The 12258-nt window shown below is 34.8% G+C and overlaps 1 long non-coding RNA gene across 1 annotated transcript; it reads right to left on the bottom strand.

Moving 5' to 3' along the window:
• Positions 1-568: 568 nt before the first annotated feature.
• LOC147396608 (uncharacterized) lies at positions 569-9836 on the bottom strand. The gene is made up of 3 exons (XR_015180899.1): positions 9623-9836; positions 4935-6950; positions 569-871 (listed from the first exon to the last, which is right to left on the bottom strand). It is a non-coding gene; the product is annotated as an uncharacterized LOC147396608 (long non-coding RNA).
• Positions 9837-12258: the final 2422 nt, after the last annotated feature.

Below are 12258 nucleotides of genomic sequence, written 5' to 3' on the forward strand. Positions count from 1 at the left end.
TGGTCAATATTTTGAGCTTTTAAAAGACCTTCATTTGCTTTGATTTTCTCCAAAGTTTAAAGTTCCATTAAAGAACCAAAGTCCTCAAAAGGAAATCCAGTAACCCATATCTTATTGATAACGAATACTAACCCATTAAATTTTCTTTTCTGTTATTGAATGGTTTGGGGAATAGAGAAGCAATGAAGCAAAAATTCACATTAGTTTTCTAACCCTAACTCTACCTACACCTGAGTTGTTAACTCATCAGTTGAATAAAAAGTATATTTGTTAGATGGCATGAGTTCCTTGTAGCTTTGTCTATGTCATGGTTTTAAATCTCGATTTTTCATCTTGTCTCTCTCACGAATGATCTCAGTATATATTTCGGGGGTTTTTTCATTACTATGAACCAAGAAGAAGAATTGTGGATTTCAATTGTAACAGCTCACTTCTCATGCCTCCAGAATCTAACATGAATTCCTATGATTTTATACAAGATTCCAAGGCATGATATTATCCCCCAATATTATGATAATCAATATATAGACACAATTTGGAAATTTTTAACATAATTTAATAGCAGAACCATCACTAAACAAAATTAGTTATCAAAATATATGATTATCGGAGTATGTACATCATCCACATCTCCCAATAGCTCTAAAACCTCTCTCAAACATAAATATATACATAAAAAAAAAAGGTGGATACATATTGTCTCGAAATATATACAAAAACAAACATCTCAAGAAGATACTAAACCTAACAATCTCTGGCCACCTGATGTAATAGTAGCCAAACTCCTCTCCTGAAAGCTTGGCCTTCTCATTAAACTGCTCCTCTTGAAGTGGGAGCTCACAATATTCCTCAACTGTCAATACATCTGAAACTGTTGTTTGCTGGTATGAGTCACTTGAGTTACCTAGTAAATTTCTTATAGTGCTAAACAATAGTCCTAAATATGCAAATTACTATACTAAAAGCAAGTATATGATATGCAAAAATATATATATATATATATATATTATCAATTGTTAATATAATCAAATGAATTAAGAGAAGTAATCAAAATAATTGAATTGAAACGTATATCAAACTACTATAAAGTTGTAAACAATCATAAAATGTTGCACATTCAAAGGTATCCAATCAATGATAACGTGTTAGATTAGAAGTTTGAAGATCACGACTGATATGGACATCTCATTCATGATACATATATGCTCCAATGCTTCACTGGTGTGAAACCCCACCATTAGTTCCTGATTTTGTGGTCAACAAGGCAAACTAGTAGAGGAGAGTTGTTTATCCAGCTTAGGTTGGCCGTTTGACTAGGGCAATAATGAAACGTGCATCTATAATGTAGGTCAAATCCATTCAACTACTCTAGAAGGCTTATTATCATTGGCTAGACAGCTTCGTCAATAACCATCGGGCGTGCATACAAACCTCAGGTAACTCTAGTCTTGTACAGACACTATCTTTACACATGTTCTCTATTAAAGACAAAAAGGAATTTTATGGTTATCAAGTGTGGTGCTGATCTCCATAACATCCCACTCTACTAGGGAGATTAGACATCTCAACCTATATCCTAAATAGCGTGTCGCTCTGAAAGGTTACGACCAACTATTCTTTATACATATTCTCTCACACTTTAATATATCACTAAAATATATATAAAATTATTATTCTTTTTGTTTTCAAAACACAAGTTAAATTGATAAGCAACACTCAGCATAAGTTATGAATACCCAGTCTTTCTGTGAAATACCATTTTGTCACAACGTCCATCCTTGTGATCACACAAGCTAAAACTATATAAAATCGTAAAGAATAGCAATCATGCTAGCGAAATCTGTATACACCTCGTGATCACGCAAGCTATATCTAGGAAAAGAAATCACACCTTGTGATCACGTGAGCTATATCTAATGTACTTGGGTAATCATACACCGTACACATCAACTAACTAAGAACCGAGTTCTCGGTGCAAATATAACAAACTCATTGCATCCTAGATGCATTAATTAGTTAAAAGTAACTATTTCTCTCTTTTGTAACTTAAATATAATTCTATCTTACTGTTAAGAAACATTCAAAATCCTTAGTCTACAACACTGTTAAATATCATTATTTAAATTTTATAATATTGAAGTTATAACTTAAAACCAGAAAAATAATTATAAATATGTTTATAATTTCATTTATACATTTAGTTGAACTTTCCTTGGAAATTGTTTTGTAGTATCAAAAATTATAATAAAACCATCTTATTTTAAATGGTAGCCATCCCAAAATATAGTGATAATCTGTTCAATTCAATGGAAAACCAAAATCAAAGTACTAAGTAATGATAATCAATTCATTTTCTAGAATTTTGGGAATCAAGTAGAATTCAAAATACTAACACAAGGCCCAACGCTTCTAAATGCTAAAACCATTTACACCAAGAATACCTCTTTTCACTTTAAGACCTTGATTTTTCTTCACAAAATCCTTAAGATCATATGTAAATTAATATCAGCCACACATAAACACATTAGAACCTATATAAAACTCAGGGAAATTCCCTACTTCATTGCATGCATTTTAAACTATCTTTATTATTCACAAAAAGGATATAAATTTTAAGAAATTCATTGAAGAAAGAAACTCTAACACTACAGCTAAGAACATGCAACTTGTAGTTCACCCAGTTTCAGCTTTAGTAGAAGAACCATTGATGCAATTGACTAGGCAGTTGAAAAGTTCATCCAGTTGGCGCCAGTCCAAGCATTCTGCTTTCAATGGTAAGCTTTAGACCAGCCACACGCAGGGGCAGAGCTAGTAAGGAGCTTGTGGGGGCAATTGCACCCTAAAACTTTGAGACAGTCCTGAATTTTCAACTAAATACATGCCTCATTTGCCCCCACTCCCTCATCTCCCTCCTTATTTGCCCCCACCCCATCACCTCCCTCCAATTTTTTCCCCCAGCCCCCTTACAGTTTTTGAAGATGACATTGTCGCTTGATTGGGCCTTCTCTCATGGACTAATTGGAAAAGATCTAAATAGCCTTTTCATATTCAACCTTTTCAGCTGTACCATTAATTATAGTTTGCCCCCACTACAATAAAATCCTGGCTCAGCCCCTGGCCACACATCTTTCTTTCCTGACCTGCTATTCCTCTCCCTCCAACTGGCCCCTGAACGTATACACTGGCATTCGATCGCAGATTCCTTCCAATAGGGATTCCATTTTGAGGGAATCAGTCCTTTCCGAACCACCAAGTCAAATCTCTTGATTATGAAGACTCCAAGTTGTGCTAGAATTTGGGTTTGGTAATGAAGACTCCGAGGTGTGCCTATTTGATCTACTCACCTTTGAGTCTTCAATCTTCATTATAAAGACGTTTATTAGTGTTTCATTTGCGAAGGGCAGACAATGCAATCCCCTTTATCTCCTTCATATTTTTTCAGAAATTACAAAGTGGGTATTATTGGGGAAATAAGAATGATATGTTTTAGGAGAAGTATTGGTTTGAAATTCATATAGTCCAAGTACGCTCAGACATCCAACGTCTCATTTTTGGGTCCTGGAGTTTCAAATTCGGTCTCAATGACCAACCATGTTGATATAAGGATAGGCTCGTCTTAGTAGGTACAAATTTTCTTCCATATTCAGAATCCTTTCCTTCAGCTCAATGGTGACTTCAAGCTCTCAGTCTTTAACATCCTACCCCTCTCCGTCATCCACCTATGACATTTGATGCCACCCATTTCTTACGAGGACCACCGCTTTTGTTTGTCATGGTGGTATCAATAAGGTGGAACTCACCGCATTTTCCAATCAAGTCAACCATAAACATATGGCATTTTTTTTACTTTTTCTCTTTTTTTTTTTACATACTTCCAAAAATGTATCTCACAGTTGTGATTGGAGAAACAATTAATCCCTTTGATCTTTTCCTTTCTCCATAGACCATTTGTACAAGCTCAACTTCTTAATTGTGGTTGATAAATTAAAGCATGGAGTATTAAAATCTATTTCTGATAAGTAAAGGATTTAAAGAAGTTTATGAGAGACCCTATCTACTGTAGTACATGCCAGAATGACAAGCTTCTCATTGACTGCATCTCTCTTGAATTTAAAGGTGGTCTGCGATTAAGTGTAAACACATAAGCGCATTAAAAACCACTGGAACCAATACACTTAAGTGTGTCACCTGCACTTTCAATCAGGTGCTACTATTTGTTATTTTTGGAACAAGGTCCAGGTATTAACACAACATTCGAGGAATGACATCAACAATTAAATGACTAATAATGGTGGGAATATCAATTGTCACAAACAAACAAAAAAATCATTGCTAAGGAGAATGGTTACAAGTTATGACTTCTATTTTGTAGGGTAGTGTTATTTTTTATCTTTGTGTATTGTTAAAAAGCAAAGCCAATTTTTTTTAGGTTAACATTTGACTTGTCAAGTTTCTTTAAATGAATACTTCACAGGTACCCTATCTACCCACTTTTCATGTAGACCGTATATGTCTCATTTGATTAAGGAATGCTTTTATTTTATTTTTCCTAAAATTGTGGATCATGGGAGAAATTTGATTAAAAGTTTCATTGCCAATTGTATACATATGTGATACAAGGAATTCCAACTTCAAGTTGGCTAGTCAAATACAAGATTTGGATGGAGGCTCCTTGATTGAACAATTTGGGCGTAGACCGATATTTCAAATAAGCATTCATTTGAATTCCTTGGTTGGTGAATTCGCTGATCTTGATGGTTGGAAAAATTAGTATGAGGATGGATTCTGTCTTGCTGAATTTTGTTTCTAGATTAAAGACCATTGTCCCCCATGGCCTAACGAAGAAGATTCTATAGTGTGGACAGGTACACCGTCGAGTTCCTTCACTTACAAATCAGCATGGGACATCATTAGAGAAAGGAATATGAATTTACCTTGGTCAAGAATAGTTTGGTTGGCGTTAAGGAATAGTCTTCTTGCTGTCAATAACCTTGAAAGCGTGGCATGGTCTTCATCTCAAGATGCTCGTTATGCTACAACAGTTGTGAAGATAATGACCACTTACTATTCAAATGTCCTTTTAGTAAAACCATTTGGATCAAGGTCCTCAAAAGGTATGGGATTCAGAGAATGGATGTTGGATCTGCCATAGATGAAGCAAATTTCATTATTGAAACTCAGTTTTCAAAAGGTATGAAAAATATCGTGTTTACAGCTTTTTGTCTTACCATTTATACTGTTTGGAGAGAGAGAAATTGCAGAATATTTGACGGGAAAGAGACAAATTCAGATCGGCTTTTAAGCATGATTCACCATGATATGCAATCTATCTTTGAAGGCATTGAATTTTCTCATTCTTCTGAAGAGATTGCCTGGGGATGCTTGAATGTTAAGAAGACTCCCAAGTCGTCAAACTTCGCTGAAATGGGAAACTCCATCTGAGGGTATTCTCAAGCTGAATACGGATGGATCTAAGTCTAGTGGTGGGAATGGATTCGGCTTTGTTGGCAGAGATTACTTGGGGAGATTCTAATTTGCTGGGTTAGGTCCTTTGACTGGATGATGTTCCCTCTCTTGCACTCATGTTATCTTAGAGGGCTTAAAAGCAGCTTTGCAGAAGGGGTGGTCCAGATTTATTGTGAATTCAGATTCTTCCTATGCGATTAATTGCATCATTCAGCAAATTAAACCATCTTGGAAGCATCTGTTTCTTGACCGTGCTATTAAGGAGACGATTCCTAAATTCATTTTATTGAATTTGAGCATGTTTGGAGAGAAGCCAACAATGCTGCTGATTGGCTTGCAAAACACGGAGTTCTTCAGCCTTTCTATTGTTTTGATGATTTTGTTAATGTTTCTCAAGCTTTTTCACTTATCTTGTTAGAGGACTTAACGTGTACTTTTACTCGGATGTAGCCTGCAATTTTTCAATAATAAGGGTGGGGCAAGATTTTGGAGTTGTGAAGAATGAAACATTGTTAGAGAAGAATTGGTAAATAACTTATCCTTTTTTGGAAACAAGAGTTGGAATTGCATAGACTGAGACATGTTTTTATAAAAGAATTTGTAAATGTCTTATCTTTTTTTTTAAATGAGACACGACATTGCACCGTTGAAGACAATCTTAAAAATGATGAGCCTGTTGTCATAAATTGTTCTAAGTATAATCACAATAGTCGTCAGAAATCTCAGGTAAGTCAAGAGAGTAGTTATGCATATTGATAGGGTGCTTTGGGTCGTTTTTTTTCTTGAAAGTTGATCGGCATTTAGTTGGAAAAAAATTTACTGACTGGATTATTAATTTTGTAGCCGAAAATTAGGGGGAATTTGGCTAGAAAACCCTATATAAGGGTGCAATATGTAATTTTCCCATTTTTATTTGATCTAAGAATGTTTGGCCCAATAGAGTGACATGAGAGATCTTCTATATTCATTCTTAACTTTTGTTTATAGCACCAATCATCCAAATCAACCAATTCTTTTTATTTTTATTTTTACACTAATGGATATTATTTTTCTTCTACAAAGAGGTGGTAGATACATACCTCTCTTCATTGTTACTTTCTTTTTTCCACTTCTTTCCAAAGATGGTTCTTCGACTGAGTTCTCTACATCAAAACTTGTTAATTTATAATCCTAATCTCTCTCATTAATAGTTTCATCATTCACCAACTTTGGGGGCTATTTCTGCAAATTTGATTGAAGAGTAGCACTTGAAGCCATGACTCATAGGTGGAGAATGATTGTACCTTAGGTGAACTAAAGGAATCATCTTTTACTTAAGTTCTTGATATTATAAAGATTTATACGACAAAGACACCAAAGACAATTTAACTCGTTAAACCTTTTTCTTGTTTTCACTTTGACATTGAAGACATCTATGTTAATTTTTAACATGTAATCAGAGCATCGTGGAAAAAAATAAGTAGAGAACTTATTTATGAGGTTACCTGTAATGACCTGAAAATCCTAAAAATGTATCTCGAGGAAAGAATTTTAGATCCGTGTATTGATTTAAAAATATGGATTCTTAATTTTTAATATTTGAGGAAAAAATTAACTTCACCAATAGATTTAGAAGGATCAAAAAACATATTTTAGCCTGTAAACATGCCTAAATCTGAAGTCGATTGAAAAAGTTATCAAATCCTCGAGTTTCACATTAGATATTTTTCCAACATGTAAACGACACTTTAGAGACGTAATTTGAGGAAACCGATCATACTATTATATTCGTGTCGAAAAATCACCCGAAATAGAGTATAAGTTTGTCCAATTCGACATTCGGAAAAAATAATTCCCAAAATGACAAGTATGTCCCAACTTAAGTTATATAAATATCTGAATTCTGTTAGAAAAATCAGATTTTTCTTATTCTCCTCTCAAAACAAATCTCAACCCTTTTCCCTCGATATTTGAAACTCAGATCTATGCTAAACGAGAATGATCCGAGCTTAACCGCAAGAAGGAAAGTTGTTCCTCTCGCCGAGGGTTACGCGTGGACGAAAGAAATCTGATTTTCGCCGGAAGAAAATTTTGGAGATTGACCGGAGGCGATTTTAAACTCCGTTTAACCGTTGAAAATAACTTGAAGTAGGTAGCCTTCCTTTCTACCTTCTAGTTATGCGATAATTTCATAGAAAATCCATGTGATTGTCGATAAATCGATCGTTTCATTAAGTTTATACATATTTGAACGATTTGAATCATGTTTGCATGCTTATTTATGATTGGTTTTAGTTCATTTGATGTAATATAAGCATTTTATAGTTGGTATAATATTTAGATCGATTTTGGTCGAGTTTCGAAAAAAAAAAATCAGCAATTCGGAAAAGTATCCGAATATTGAGTTTGGTTCTAATTTTTTTGTGTTGCTTCCGTATAATATGTATACCCATTTCCTACCTTTATTTCATTAAAAACAGTTAAGTATTACTTAAGTTCTTTAATAAATAAATAAATAACCCGTTTTAAATTTCAACTTTGAAAAATCATTTTTTCAATACTTAGCCAAATTTTCACAGATTTTCAGCTTTTACGTCTTATGGTTTTATCTTTGTTTCCGAGTCTTTCGACTCAACCAAAACTATCGAATGGAATTGGTTGATGCTATATGGATTTCGAATTACTTTAAAGGTGAAGTTACTTTGATAGATATGTCAGAAATTAGATGATAGATTGATCGATTTAATTGATGGATGGATAGAGAGAACATATGTTCTCGACTGATTGATGGACAGTGCCTCCAGTTCTACGTAGTGGCCATGCCACGTAAAACGTGATTGATAGATAGAGGGATGAGATGATTGATGGATGGAAATGACAGATAACTGTCACAGGAGGGCACTACCAGACTTTGTTTGTATTTTTTATTAAAAGAAATGATATATTATATACAAAATAAATTATTTTGTTTACTAGTAAAGGTTTGTAGAAAACCCATAAAGAGTGACGCGTTGCTGTGTATCCGGAAGCGGCGAGTCAATCTAGGATAACACTAGATGTCATATGCTCTTCGGTAGTATGGGATACCTTAGAGCATATTACAGTTTATGAAATCTGGGAATTTCTCCTACTTATTTCCTGGGAAACGTTGTGTGTAAAGACGGTCTCTGTATAGTGTAGAGCTGGGCAAGGTTCACATGCATTGCCTCTTGATAGGCTTCGATGCGAGGGATCTCCTGGACTAGTTAGTGATCACTGTTAGTCTGTAGTCGTCAAATGGTCGACCTCACCGTTAGTTGAACTCAGTATTGGGTTCTTGGTCAACGGTCAGTCTGAGCCGGATAAATGATTATCCAACTGTGGTATGCTAAACCGGCCACAAAATCAGATTATAACGATGGGATTCCACATCGGAGGTTAAGTTTGGAATATCGTATTACCATAGCCGAGGCGGTTATATCGACGTGTTCCTCTGCTCTCTTATCGATTACGCCGTCGTGTTCTTATTATGTATATTTTCCTTATTTTGTAATGATTGATAGATGTTTTCATTTAAAGATGCATATGCTACTTTAAATGATTGAAAATGATAGATTAAAAGTTATTATAACTGTTTACTGAGTATGCTTAGACATTTATCGTATGTTACATTATGAAAACTTGCATCATTTAATTGTTCTGATGATTACTCGGGCATGTATGACTCGCTGTTAGAACGGTGTTCATATTGCTGAGTAATATTCCCTTGTTACTCACCCTATCCTTCACATTTCAGATTATTCAGCTCTTGAGGAGCTGTTATTTGATGAGTCTTTTGAGGAGGTCCCCGAAGATGAGCAGATTGATGTCTTGTCGCCACCGTGTCTTTGAGGATTAGTAGAGGATCCTAGCGGTTTTTGCTTGTAGATAAGAAACATGTCAGTTTAGAAATTTTTAACCTGATGTATTATGAGATTGAGGATCTTGACTTATATCAATGTTTGTCGATTTCTTTCGCTTACTCTAAACTTTCGTATAGATGTTAGTTAAATGTTTATTCCGCTGCGTATATTTTCATTCCATAAGTATTATTATTTGTTAATGTTCTATCAGGTTGTGTGATTGATTATCTCACACCTCGAGATTCTGACTGATGAATCATAGGGATTCGTGTTGGGATTTCGGGGTATGACATTACCATTAGCAATAATACTTCCATATCTTTTTATATCAATTTAAAATCAAAGATAGAGTAATTTAATTTGCATTTATTAACTTCATTACAAAAAAAATCAACACAGTCTTCCAGAATTCCTAGAATTAAACTTTTTCCTAATGGTAATTTAAATATAAACTGTCAAATAACTTGATTGCAATGCATGCACCCAACCCAAATTTTTGGTATCTTAGAATCCTTGTGTAGACACCCCATTTTTGCATCCGCCTGATTAATCAAGTCGTCAACCCGATCGCAAAGGTTCCCAATGATGGATGTCTATTCCAATGCTTTATTTTGTTACTAGATATGTTTCAGAAATCCGGATGAGGTATCCCGAACTGACAAAACTTAGAAACCACGCTACGCTAGGAAAATACGACCCCAGAAACATAGAAATCATCATCTTGCAAATCAAAAAGAAGCTTCACGATAAAAATCACTAAAAATGATTAAATTATCAAAATACCCCTAACCTCAAAACAACCCTAGAGCCTACGTTATGCTTAGGAAAACTCTCTCGAACACATAAAATAACAAATCGGAACCCAATAAATCATTTCACCAATTTTAACAGAATTTGACAAAATTACAAAAATGCCCCTCATAAAGTTCACAATAATTTCACATAAAAATTTTCATAAATGACACAAACCAACATTCTCATTGAATTCCTTACGAAAAACTGATTCTAAAACATCCTAGAACATTAAAAATCGACTTGAAACGTGAAAAGTCATCTCCGGGGGTAAAACGGTAATTTCACAATTTTCATAATTAAAAAATTCGAAATTAATAAATAAAACATTAAATAATTAAAGTGAAACATTAATGAAAATAATTTAAAAAGTTGAACCTAAAAAATCGATTAATTGGACTCTCAGGCAAAATTGTTGAGGGTTCGTGGGATATTTCTTTAAGGACCCCTCCATTTAGGGGTCCAAAGAATTAAAGATATTTTAGAGGGGGGTTCTCCAAAAATTAAAAGTAAATCAAGCAAGACTGAAGTCAAGGTATTAAAGTCAATCAAGTGAGACTGAAGTCAAAATTAAAGTCAATCAAGCAAGACTAAAGTCAAGGTACTAATCGAGTCAATCTCATAAGACTAAGGTCAAAATCCTAAATCAAAACCCTAATCTAAACTAATCAAGTCAATCTCATAAGACTAAGGTCAAAACCCTAAATCCAAACCTAATCTAAAACTAATCAAGTCAATCTCATAAGACTAAAGTCAAAACCCTAAAACCCTAAAGACTAAGTCAAAACCCTAATTGAAACCCTAAAAGAAACCCTAATCAAACCCTAAATGCTTCTAAAAACTTTATAAATAGGAGCCTCCACACCCTATTTTCGTATCAAAGAAAAAACCCTAGAAAAAGTAGGTGAAGAAGCCTCCACAACCCCTCCAAAACCCTAATTTTGAAGCTCCAACTCCTTCCTTAACACCCCTACTGTTATTTTAGCATAAAAAACACCCAAAAACATCCCAAAAATCCACCACAAATTCAAAGCATTCAGATCCAAGAAGGAGACACCTTGCCTCGCAGATCAGAAATCAGATCCGGAGACAAAACGAAGCAAGGAGTACGGTACAAGGAACTGTTTTTCAGATATGAGGGAATAGTGCTTTTGCAGATCGAAGGTAAGGTTTTTATTATTTTTTTAATCTAGGTTTTATCATTAGCAATGTAGATCTATTTGGGATAAGTAGAGACCGGCATTGGCCGGGCGGGGTTGGTGCCTAACACCTTCCAACCCCGTAACATGATCCCCGGATTCAGATTTCTATAGTAGATTAGTTCTTTTTATCCATTGTAGGGTCAATTTGGTTCCTAGACCATAATAACTAGGTGGCGACTCCCAAACCTCAAGGGTCAAAAGCGGATCCGCGCACCCCGCGGATCGAGGGTGCTTTCACCTTGCAAATAGTTGTAAACATACATAGTGATCTAGAATTCATACACCATGAGTTAAAAGGGATCATTCAACAAATTGAATTCAACCATGATTAGGGCATTATAGTATCTCATACCTTGCGAGGAGAGCTTTCGCTTCATAAGGGTAGCCTGAGATATTCATTATAGTTTTTTTTCCAATATCCAGTCTAACCACAATTGAAACACTTTTCTTTCTAGTCTTTTTTGATAACTGCAAGTCTAGTTGTGAGAGTGGCAAAATGCACCCTTTGTTCCTTACCCTTAGACTTTTAAGACTTTTTTTTCTGCTAGATACCAGTATTGTATTAAAAAGAAAAAAAGAAATAGAGTTACGAAAGGGAATAGACCCTTGAGATACAAATCTGAAAAATGGCAGCTCAAGATTATCTCACACCAAACAATAGTTTACAACAGAAAGTAATGGATAGAGCTCATCAAAGAAAATAGAAGCTTGAGATTTCACCGCACATGATTAACTAGAGCATCAGAAACTGAATTTGCCTCCCTCCACATATGATTAATTTACTCTCCAGTTCAAGGAAGAGAGAGTACTTCTAATTCTAATCATTCAAGGTTGGAGCTTCCAAGGGATATTGGCACCTTTTAAACCATTCGCCAACAAGGTAGAATCCAATCCAATTCAATGATTACATTGAAATGAGGAGGTACCAAAACACGGAA

This window comes from Akebia trifoliata, chromosome 8, assembly GCF_017979445.1.
Source record: "Akebia trifoliata isolate Shusen 1 chromosome 8, ASM1797944v1, whole genome shotgun sequence".
Taxonomy (NCBI): domain Eukaryota; kingdom Viridiplantae; phylum Streptophyta; class Magnoliopsida; order Ranunculales; family Lardizabalaceae; genus Akebia; species Akebia trifoliata.